At 39.4% G+C, this 13,121-nt stretch overlaps 1 protein-coding gene across 2 annotated transcripts in view; it reads right to left on the minus strand.

Moving 5' to 3' along the window:
- LOC133111550 (neuroplastin-like) overlaps window positions 1-13,121 on the minus strand; it is a 37,586-nt gene that overhangs the window by 23,674 nt on the left and 791 nt on the right. The gene's annotated exons all lie outside the window — the stretch shown is intronic.

Genomic DNA, 13,121 nt, shown 5'->3' on the forward strand with positions numbered 1-13,121 from the left:
TAAAGGCAAAATAATGAGAAAAGCAGGCCACAAATAATATGTGTGTAGAAATGCAGTTTAGTGTGAGGGCTGAATAGAAGAGAAATAAGAATGTGCATGAATGAGAAACAGGCTAATGGCCCCTGAACCCCGCGCGCCCGTCTCCAAACCCACACACTCATTTAATCCATCACAAATCACAGTGACTTTTCACACAGTGCTCCGGGGGCCCTGCAGGCGCCCAGGTTAATGACTCTTTGGGGGCCAGTCGCCTCTTCTTTCTTCATCCGAGACGCAGCGCCCCCAGAATGCATCGGGAGCGGCAGCGGATTAACGAGGGTCGTTCTCGCCGGCCTCGGGGGGCTCCGGTGTCAGTCGCAGAAAAGGAAATGGCCGCCGTGCGGCGGAACCCATGTCAGCGAATTTCATTTGCCCCTCGTTCTACGGTTCAATTAGCTCTTAACCTGAAAACCTCTAAAACATTCGAGTTAAAAAAAAAAGAAAAAAAAGTCACTGAAACGAAATTAATTATTGTGAAAGAAATTTTCAAAGGCAAAAACAAAAATAGTTATAAACCACAACTGCATCACACACAAGCTCCTTTGTTACTTGAGTACAGGCAATCTCTATTTACTTCAGAAGTACAGTAGTAAAGTACGAAAACCTACTTGTAAAATGCTGTGATTACAGCCGACAAGACAGATCTGTTTATTGAATTCTCACCTCAGATTTTTGCCCTAGCAATTACTGTGATCGATCACTGACTTGTGAATTAATTATCCACAAAAGAAAACAATCGACCAAATGATCTGGTAATGGTAAACCGATTATGTAACTCTATTATCCCAGTGAAACCTGTTGCAGCTCTCTCATACCAAATTGAGCAGATTTAATCAGCAGTATAACTGTGCTAATACCCCACAAAAGGATAGATTTAGACATGACAGTCAGCTCTGTAGTGCCTGAGAGCAGAATTAGGGCGGCTATAGCACCGCAGTGCGGTGGACGCATAGAGAGAGAGGGGAGGATGTTTCCTCTGGTTTGTGCTACAAAGCCCCTCCTTTTGCAGTCACCACACAGTCACATCTTCAGCGTTTGGCACAATTAAAGTCGAACAAAGCTTATAGCTGCAAACAGAATGAAAGCTACAGTACAGTACTGTAAAATGTTTTTACAGCGAGCATTTTCTGTATAAGTAAACTGTCACCACATTATGTCACACCACTATTGACAGACACACATGGCATATTTATTTTTATATATATAAGTAATTAACAGAAGCAAATAAAATGTAATTTGTCTGAATGTGAGAGCATTTCATGCAGCATCCAGTAGGCTATTAACATGAATGTTATTGCAAATGAAACTATTCTGTCCCAGACATTTCCTGCCAAACTACTTCAATTAATTTACTCTGTCATTAAGAGTTACAGTACAGTAGTGTTCTCTATTTTTCTTCCGACATTCATATAGGGTCACAGCTGAAGGAGTAGAACAGGTGGCTGTGATCGCACGGCAATAACATACAGTACTACCCAGCAACGAATTGGGGAATTTTTTGTATCATAACAACATTGTACTTCAGCTTCCGATATTCGGATATTAGCTCCAACAGCCTTATTAGCTGGATCTGTGATTAGACTAGGTGTTATGAACTTATATCCTTGGTAGCTGAGCTAAATGAAAGCTCCAGTATGTGTAGCAGCTTTCAATCTTTCTCTCTGTTCCAGGTCTGTTCAATAAAAAGCACATGAAATGACACTAGAAATTTCTAGAAATAAAACTTTCTAGATATAATCTATGCAAGCCATTTCTTAATAATAAATATACACTCAGTGGCCACTTTATTAGGTAGACCTGTACACCAGCTTGTTTGAATTGAATTTTGAATTTGAATTTATTTGTTTATAATGTCGTGGACAGTCCCCATTAATTAACTGTAAACAGTAAATGGAGCAGCTTTAGCCTACATGACTAATTTCCAGCTGTAGTCCCCGGCCAGTTGACAATAGGCTCCCTAAAATACATTAGTTAAAAAAATAATAAAATTACAGTTGCAGCAAGCACAAAAAAATGGAGCAAGACATGCAAACATATCAAGCACAATTGGGGCAAGCACAAACATGCGGAGAGACAAGACATGCAAGCACAAATGGCAGCAACATCAATGCAGTACATGAGATAAAACAGTACAAGGGGACAAGGGAAGAGCAAATAGTCATAGCAGACATACTGACACAGCAACATACAGACATAATAGCATACAGACACAGCAGCATACAGGCACAGTAGCATCCAGACATTGAAACACACACAGACATATGCAGGTGGGTAGCAAAGATGGAGGTGTACATAACACACGTCACATCTGACAGAGATTAATGTATGCAGTTTTAGTTATCGCAAAGCCATGTTTTAAGGTGTGTTGTAAAGGTGGAGTATGTATGTATATTTTTTATGTAGGTAGGTATTGAGTTCCAGTTTTGTATTGCTATAACAGAGAATGATAATTGATAATTGCATTAATTTGTTAATGCAAATATTTAATCAGCCAATCATGTGGCAGCAACTAAATGCATAAAGGCATGCAGACGTGATCAAGAGTTTCTGCTGTTTTTCAGATCAGATATCAGAATTGGGAAGAAATGTGATCTAAGTGACTTTGACTGTGGAATGATTGTTGGTGCCAGAGAGGGTGGTTTGAATATCTTAGAAATGTCTTTTCACACGATAAACAAAAGAATGATCCAGTGAGCAGCAGTTCTGTGGGCAAGAATGCGTTGTTAATGAGAGAGGTAAGAGGAGAAGGGCCAGACTGGTCGAAGCTGAGTAGAAGGTGACAGTAACGCAAATAACCACGCATTACAACAGTGGTATGCAGAAGAGCATCTCTGAACACACAACATGTCAAACCTATAAGTGGATAGGCTACATACAGCAGCAGAAGACCAATAACTATAAAAAAGTCTAGGTATTTTTTAATCCTTAATAAAGTGCTCACTGAGTGTATGTTGCACCTGCAATTGCTACACAAACTATCTCATATTAATATATCAAGATAACATCAATACAGTTTTGTGGTACAGTATTTTAAAGACTGATTTTAGTGGAGATCATTAGCTAGCCAAGAAAAATAGGCTGCCTTCACTTCAGTATTGGTGGGAATAAAATGGCATATACAGTATAGAAAGCAGCGATAATACTGTTAGTATCATAGTATTAATATTCTATGTGGCATACTCTCAGGTGCAGAATTGAACTTGCAGGTTATTTTTTCCTGCAGCATTACACTACAAGGTACACACTATACTGTATTACGTTATAATGATTAAATGGTAGGCATTTTATATAGTGCCTTTATCCAAAGCCCTGTACAATCGATGCTTCTCATTCACCCATTCATACACCAACGGCAATTGGCTGCCATGCAAGGCACCAGCTCATCAGGAGCATTTGGGGGTTAGGTGTCTTGCTCAGGGACACTTCGACACATCCAGGGTGGGATCGAACCGGCAACACTCTGACTGCCAGACAACAGCTCTTACCACCTGAGCCAATGTTGCCCGATTATAATTCATCTCACAACAAAGCTCATATGTACCCAGTCCCCACAAATATAACAGGCAACCCCCCCCAAAGAAAGAGAAAAGATTAATGTCCATTTTCTTTGGTGTTTCATTAAACACACATAAAAAAAAGCAAATTAAAAAACTACTGATCAACTGATCACAGTTTACTGTACATAAACAAGGCTTCCGTCTTTGTACTCAACCAAGGAAGTTCAGTGACACAAGAAGGTTTGAAATTATACAGGATGTGTTATTGTGTGGGATTTGTAGCACTTTGAGCAGCTGAAGTATGACAAACATTCCACTGAAACACCAAAAGCAATGCTAAGTGGCACATTAGCAGTCCTTATAACGGCATAAAAATGGCATATGTAAAATAGCTTTCACATTGAGATTGCACCAAACTGTCCCACCTGCTGGTATGTGACTTGGTCAATTGCAGTTGGTACTTGATGTGCCATCGTGGTTGAATCAGACCTCCAGAGTAGAGGTTATGGACTCTACTGTCTGCACTGAGTAGTCGGTGGCTGCTATTGTCCGTGGCCTCAGAAATTAGGTTAACCACCCTGGCTGGATTTAAAAGGGCATTATTTCAGCCTTCCTCCCCCTGTGCTTGGATGCTCAATGTCGAGTGTCTCATTACCAAATTCAAACCATTCATCCAGTGCTGTATTCACTACTGTACTACATGTTGGGCGTATATAGCATTGGCGTGGCTAATGATTGTTTTCATAGCATTGTGATGCAATGCTGTGGCAATCAGACCAGCAGAGAGTTGCTGCAGAAGCTTGGAGCCAGGTACTAGACTTTAGGAACCTCAATATAGGCTGTCTAAATTCATAGCATGAAGAAATCACCATACATAAGACACCCCAAACAAGGACATTAGCTTATATGCTGTAACATCCTTACAATGTGTTTCCACCTTTAAATACAGTTAAAAATAAATAAATAAATAAATAAAAATATATAAATCATAACTCAAGAAGATGACTTTGCCTCAACATTTATTTAAAACACTCCTAAACGGAAGGGGTTAGTTTGGAGAAAAGCCTTAAACATAGTGGCATGGTCAAAAATGAATTAAACTAACGCAAAGTTTACAAGTTTAGGGAAAAGAACCTTAATCAGTAGATACCTTAACATCATTGCAACCACATAACAGGTACATAACGGCTATTTTAAACACATAAAAAGACAATTTTCCATCTGCCATACAGGAAAGAAAGAAAACAACATTGGATCTTTGAGTAAAATAAAAAAATGATGTCCTTTCTAACCCTTCTTCATAAGACAGGTTATAACACAGGTTATTACCTTCCCATAACACAGGTGATGTACAGATCGTGACCATATGAGACTGTGCACTCCAGCTTACTGTTCATTGACTAACATGGCATAAATACGGCTACATTAGATCTTTGCCCAGGCATGATCACAGGTGCAACAGCATCACACCACAGCCGACATAGTTACCACAGTTTTAGCTGAGGACTTCCTGCCTACTCAATCTTGACCTAAATTAATTTCGTGTTTACATGAACCTGGGCTCACCATACTTCATATCTACCTCATGTTCCGTCTCCTCCATTGAGCGTGCATACTCATGCATACAGTGCAGTCCGTAAGTATTTGACAGTGGCACACTTTCTGTTCTTTTGGCTCCAGCACATTGGATGTGAGATTGAAACTGTGGATATGATGTTAAAGTGCTGAAAGTCAGCTTTAATCTGAGGGTATTTACAGCCAGTCATCCTTTTTTACACATAGTCCTCCAATTTTAGGGGACCAAAAGTAATTGGACAGTGGGCTTCTCAGCTGTTTCTGCATAATTAGTCAGGTGTATTCAATCACCTCCTTAGTGCAGGTAGAAGAAAGCTTTCAGTGTGTAGTCTTCTGATTCTGCCTTTGGATTCTATTATTGCCGTTTGTCAACATGAGGACCAGAGTTGTATCAAAGAAGCCATTATGAGGCTGAGAAATAAGAAAAGAATACTCATATAAAAGACATAGTCCAAACAATAGGATTACTAACTGTTTGGAACATCATTAAGAAGAAGGAACATCCAGTACTAATGTATATTTGCAACTGCCTTGAATTACTAAAATAGTGACCTACAAGACTGATTTAGATTTAAATATTGTTAGGTTAATTAAATGTATTCTGTGATTGTTTTTCTGAAAATCCTACACTCTCTCGAAAATAACAAAATCTTCACATTTTTACCGTAATTAAATAAACAGTAATAAAATAAATTACCCCAAGAAACGAAGGTAGCAATGAAAATGTTCACTTGCTTTACAAATAGAATGGTTTACAGCCCCAATTCTGACACAAAACCAATCCAGACACAGCCGCATGATGGTCCTAAGAGTACCGTCTCTGCCTTGAGCAAACTGATGAAAATGTACAATAATTAGTGCTTGTGTCATGCAAAGAAGCATCTGGGAGCAGCCTCCATCCTCAGGGCGAAATGGTCTCTGCCCATTGATTCTAGTGCAAAGGCCTCACTGAGTCTATTCTGAGACCGAAGAGCTTATAGTATAGTGTCCCTGTGGCTGCAAACCTATAAGCATTACACAGGCTGATAAAATAACATATTTTAGTGAGGAAAGTACCTAACAGCGCACATTGTACATCATTTTGTTTCATTTCATTGAGTCTATCAGTCACTTTGAAAGGAAAACAACAGGATTAATTACAAAGCTTTCCGCAATTGTTCTCAGAATACCAGTGGGACTGATGACTATACAACCCAGACTCAATTAGCAGCCTTTCAACAAGGGAAATTAATTTAAATAACCTTTTCGTGGGTCTATTCATAGACGTGCTTTGCAGACACATGTAGGGGAAAAAAACACACACACGGTTTAATAGCAGTCATTGAGAGTATTTGCTTACTAATTGGTTAAACCTGGACAGCTTTTACACGTGCTGCCTCTATAAATGGTGCCCCCCTCTGAGGATTCAGCATATGTCACCTCTTCACACAATGTGACTCAGCTGCCTCAGACTCACTGCACTACAGAGCTCCTCAACCCGTTTTAAATCACTACCTCTGCGGTGGCCGTGTAACTGTGTCCATGGACTTATTGTACGTGATGGGAAATAAATACGATTCCTAAGTGAATATACCTGCTGTACTCGGTGCTAAATTTGCAGTGCAATGGCAGGTTCTGTAGCCGGTGTGCGATGGAGAATTGTGGATGTTGAGGGGAGAGAGCTTGTAGGTACAGGATAGCAAGCCAGGCTAATGAATGTCTGGACTGTGCTCCTCATATGCCAACCATTCCTCAGCTAATCATCGCGAATCAACAATCAGCCGTGACCCCTTCTCAAAACCCACACAATGCTAAAATCATGGTGTCATCACAGGGGAAGTCTGAAGGATGCTGTTTTCTGCACTTGCCTACTGAATTTGCCCACTGCAGGGTAGGAGGTACAGTACTGTGCAAAAGGCCCATAGATTTTTATTTTTTTTCCTGCCAGTCAAAAAGTGGACAAACTTTTGACAGACCATTTGAGATTTCCAAACATTAATTTCCCAAAAACATTTATGTGAGAGAAATGTATGTATTCCGTTAAATAAAGTAATTTAGGCATTAATAGACCACTTTTCAGACCTTGATCGAGACATTCTGGGATTACCTGGAGAGCCAGAAGCAAGCGAGACAGCCGAAGTCTGCAGAACAACTGTGTCAAGTTGTCCAATATATTTGGAAAAAGCTACCAGCCAGTTTTCTTATAAAACGGCAGAACAATGTACCTAAGAGAACTGATGCAGTTTTAAATGTGAAGGGTGGTCACAAAAAATATTGATTTGATTTAGTTTTCTGCCCTTTATAGTAATTTATTTAGATATATAGAAACGTTATTTTGAAAGCATCTTCAGTTTACTGATTCTTTATTTTTAATTTTTTATGTGCCTCAGACTTTGGCACAGCACTGTACCTTTCTGCAAAAGGTACTGTCTGTTGGTCGCAGCAGAGAAACACTGTTATTTAACAAGATTTAAATCCTAACAGCCCCGGCATCAGATAAAATGCGCTAATCTCCCTCAACAAGCAAACATCCTTCCCTGATTAACCCTTTTGGAGGTCAGGGTGATGAAGCGGCTCCAGGCCTCTGTGTCTGTGTTTATTCAGGCAACCCCAAGTCCCGAGCCTGAAGCCCATATCTCTGCCCATCACCTCACAAACACACAAGGAAAAATCTACCGTATAAACGGGTTACGTCCACGCTTCATATAACAACGGTTAACTGGCATAGAAGAGCATAGAAGATGGCATGTGTCATGTTATGTCATTTGGCTGACGCTTTTAAGCAGGAGACAATCCTCCCCTGGAGCAATGCAGGGTTAAGGGCCTTGCTCAAGGGCCCAATGGCTGTGCGGATCTTATTGTGGCTATACTGGGGATCGAACCACAAACCTTGCGGGTCCCAGTCAACCACTACGCTACAGGCCGCCCCTCTAGCATGAGAAAAGCACAAAATGTGTCCCAAAAGTAAGTGAGAGATGCTGAATATGGATGATAGGCCTTGCAGTGTGCTCCCAGCCCTTAGACAGCTGTAAAACTTGGCACCATTCATAAAGACCCTTTGTCAAGAATCGGGAAAAAGTATTTTTTGTTGTCACCCTGCATGAAAACGGCAAATGGTTTTTCAGATATCTGTCTAACGAGTAACACCTAATGTACTCCACATAGAACTATTAACACTATGCATTTTCAACTTTTACGTTGTACTGAACATAAACAGCAAAGTGTTCAGGGGATGATCGTCTATTCTAAAGCAATGTGCCTTGAAATATTTTCTGTTGGTCTATGAAATACCATCACACTTCTTGCACATAGTGCAACACTAATGGCCAACAGTTACCAGTAAATGGTCAATGCGAATGTACTTGGCCCAGCCCCAGGAGAGAAGTGGTGCTTTGCACTGCAATACGCTCCAGTAAGAGTTAATGGATTCTCTTTCACAAAAGGACATTAAAGCCATCCTTGCACTGTGCCTCAGTTCTATAAATAGAAACCTGCAGAAGACTGGACTGGTGCAGCCGATATTTGTTGCTGAATGTGGCCTACTGTAATAGTCTCACAAAGAGAACTGTGTTTTTTAATTAAATGCTAGAAGCTGAGATGAAACCTTGCTGGGATTTAAAAAAATGGCAGACATGCTTTTGTTTAATGTCACATTCCATCAATGATACAGTTTCCGAAAAAATAAAATACTACTACTACTACTACTACTATTAGTACTACGATTACTACTATTACTATTACTATTAGTACTACTATTACTACTATTACTACTACTACTACTACTACTAATAATAATAATATTAATAATAATAATAAAAAAGCTAAAAAAACTAGTGTCATTATTTTGAATAAGCAAATCTATGTATCTACAGTATGTTCCATCCAGTAAAAATCCATCCAAGTGATGCACATCATGTCAACTGGGGAAGCCACAACCACACTGTGCCAGCAACCCCCAAAAAAGCAACGTCTGTTTCTTAAAGAGTGCGGCATTTAGGATCGCTTGTCTTCAGGCGGTCTCCCACCCTGCAACCCCGGACACAACATACTGCGCTTGACAAGCCAGCTTGTGTGTATCATTACGCTGAAACATGGCGAGTGCAAGCAGTTTGTTTGATTGCTCACGAGTAGAATGGGATGCGATGTACTATATTCGTGAGGACATTTGTCTCCTTCTGAGGCTGAGTGCTGCAAGAGTGTGCAGCTGTGCACATCTCCTTCAGCTGCTCCTGATGCTGAACCTCTCGTGCTGTGCAAAGCTTTACCATAAATCATTTTGTGGAGGGACTGTGAACAACATGCATGCTGGTACATTTTATGTGCAGTATCAGTGTGAATGTGGCTTGGTTTCCTGTATCTCTTGTGTTAATAAATGCATGGTTAAAAGTGGCATTCCATTACCAGAAATGTAAGAATATGACAATAACAAAGTGACGCTGATATTTTAATATATTGTGTAATATAACAATGTTGAATATCAGCAATCTCATGAGGAAACATATTGGCAAATACAGGGGGTTGTACTGTTGGTTTAATACTATTTTGTCAATATTCTGAAGCACACCAGACATATCCAAAACATATCTTACAACTTACAGTATATTAGACACTTCCATTACTCGTGCTTCAGAAGTTTTGCCACCAGTGTCGCCACTGTGAAGCATTTTCTTTGAACAGCATGGAATATACTGTAAGTTAAGTGACGCGATTAAAATTAATTACAGTAAACTTGATCTGAACAACAGGCCTCATCTTCAAAAACATGTTGAGGGTCCTGCTTTTGCTTACAAATTCCAGAATTCTCTATGAAAAAAGCTATTTTTTCATAGAGCTATGTTCCTCTACCCAGTAATTTAACACCAAGTGCTGGGTAATATATTTCAGTACAGCAGCCACTCATTTCTCCTCTCTGACTGCAGTACAAGGCTTTGTCTTCATCATTAAAGAATGCAGACACCCATGGAGTAGTCTCCCCAAGACTTGTAAGTGCTGTCAAACAAATGTAAAAATGTAAAATGTAAAAATTTGGTTTGATGAATGGAACAAATTTGCATTCTAAATTAATGGTTATTACAGTTATTTTTCATTTTGTGCAAGTCCATTGCTTTATAATAGCAGTTTTTGCAAGTTAACCCAAATGCTTTATAAATGCTAGGTGCATGTACTTAAAATAGTCACCAGGGCTGTAGACAGTTTCTAGATTATGTAAAATATATTACCATAATGGTGTTCACATCATTTTTTTAAATGCTCCAAGACAGAGTGGCTGTGCAATTCTGTTGCTGAAATTCTGTTACAATCATCTCTATAATCTATTTTAAGATGCCATTGCTTTAGCGACAACAGTTCCTTATTTTGTAATGTGTGGGTGGCAAAACAAACATGGGGGGAACCTCACTTTCTCTGCATTTTGGAAATCCACAGACTACGCTAATCCAAGGTAATGTCAGTGTCCTTTTCACGGCAAGGGTCCAGCGAACCAAATGCATTATAGTTTCTAATTCTAAAAAGCAACAATAACCTGTATCCACTCAAAAACTGAAAATATTTTCAGTGGGAAAAAAGAAAATACCACTGTGTTTCAGCTCCTGTAACTTTGTTTTTGTAATAAGAATAGTAACGATTTTATCTTGGATATGTCATTTTCAAGCTTTTGTCAAGAAAAGGGGGCGATACTTAAGGCGTTAAAAGAATCAGCGTTCTTCTCGTAGCTGGTTCGTCATACGGTTCCATGGGAAATAGATCCTACAGAAAGCATAATTTGCCTGATGTGACCCAATTTGTTATAACATCCACATTATCTAATATTCAGATGTTTGATTATTATTATTATTATTATTATTATTATTATTATTATTATTAGTGGTAGTAATAGTAGTAGTAGTAGTATTGATTATTCTTCATAGTATTATTAATAGTAGTGCCTGTACCCTCCCCAATTTGGTATCACCAGTCATGCATGCTGAGTCAGCGTAGTGCTACCCACACTGAAAAGAAGTGCTGCTTTGTACGTGCATGCACTCTCCAGAAAGCACTCCGGAAGACGAACTCGAAGGGCATGATAACAGTGCTGTTACAACTACACAGGTACATCTCTAAGAATGACAGTGATATGTGATGACATTACTGATGCTTTCATCCAAAGCGATTTACAGTTGATTAGACTAAGCAGGAGACAGTCCTCCCCTGGAGCAGTGTGGCGTTAAGGGCCTTGCTCAAGGGCCCAACGGCTGTGCACTGTAGCTGTGGCTACAACAGGGATCTGACCTTAACATGCCGTCAGACCTTGCAGGTTCCAGTCATGGACCTTAACCACAGACTGCCCTTGTTATGTAACATTTATGACAGATGTGATATTTCCTGAATGCCAACCAAATAAGAGCCCGCTAGTTCAGGTTATCAGTAGCAGTTCTAAGATCTACAGGAATAAGAGACTCCCTCCCAAGTACTTCCTGTAGTCACTCCCTGTATTACAGACTGGCCATTGTGCTTCTTGCATTTTTAGGAACAGTTCATTACAGTCATCAGTGCCTGTTGAATCAGTCATTGTTTCTGCTCTGGGTCCTGTTGTGTAAAACTACATCAGTTACTGGAGATGCACATCTATGTTGAAAATGTGCAGTGGGGTCCAAAGATCTGAGACCACATCGAAAATCTGGGAGTTTTTTTTCATGTAATCATGGAAATAAACAGTAAGATAAAAAATATATATATATATATATATATATATATATATATATATATATATATAAGAAATACTTGAAGATCAAAGAAGAGCAAGGAGTGCTGCACAATCCTCAATCACCTGACCTCAACCCCATTGAATATTTATTGGAGCACTTTAAGACTGACAAAAGCCAAGCAGTCAGTAACATCACAAGATGCCCTTTGGAACATTTTCAAATAATGCTGGGAAAACATGGTTCATCAGCTTTTGCATAAATTTGTGAAGTCCAAGACAACTTAAGTGCATGTTGCCATTAAAGCTGGCAATTCATGTACATTTTTCACAGATTCAACTTTTCACTCAGCCAAATTGCATTGGACACATACATGAGATATCTTTGGTTTGCATGATTGACTGCTGGGAAGTGCTGGATATAATCTGACATTAAGTGAAAATCGTGCCATTGAAGGTGCCAAACTGTGCAACTGTGAATATTTTATCAAGGGTGCCAATAATTCTGGAGTCCATTGTAGTTTTCCCATGTGTTTGAACATAACATAGATAATTACCAGTGTGTGGCCTTTTTCCCTGATTTTTATCAAGGGTATCAATACTTCTGAAGCCCGCTGTATAATAGTTCTGAATGGTCTTGTTCCGCATCTATCAATAAAAGCCTACTCACCATATTACCAAAACAACTCTATGCCTAGAGGACATTTAATATAGGCCTACTACAGTATCTTTAGATGGCGATGAGTCAAAACTGGTCAGTGAATCTGCTCCTCTCTGTCATATATCTATGCGATGACAGAAACAAAGGTTGAAAATTCTGGTCTAACACCTATGGAGCACAATTCTGTCATGCTATAGCACAAGAGTAAATAATAAATAAATTATTCTGGCACACATTTCCATCTGTGTCTCTTCGTTAATATGCACCTGTCCGTTGGCGCCGCTAGCTCGAGTACATTTCTTCAAAGGCCCTCCTCCATTTCCCATAAGAATTTCTGCACTAACTCTACCTCCACATATTTATGTAACACAGGGCTATATGAGACGGAACATATAACAAAATAAACTGCTTATGAATCTTTCACAAGATCAAGGTGTCCGACACATTGCTACTGTTTAATTACTGCCGTCTGTTATAGTCTAATAATAGCCCGAGGGAATAATATTCAAGGAAAACAGTCGTGAGCTCAGTGTAATATAAAAAAGAAAGCAACCAAACATACGCGCAATGCGAAAAACTGGTTTTGATCATTTTTTGCCGGGCTGGCAAATGCACCTGTTCCCTCGACCTTTCGTTTAAATAATATTCGTAAGGTTAAAAATGTAAAGCGAATTCCTCCTCTGCACTGCGA

The sequence above is a fragment of the Conger conger genome, chromosome 15 (genome assembly GCF_963514075.1).
Source record: "Conger conger chromosome 15, fConCon1.1, whole genome shotgun sequence".
Classification (NCBI taxonomy): domain Eukaryota; kingdom Metazoa; phylum Chordata; class Actinopteri; order Anguilliformes; family Congridae; genus Conger; species Conger conger.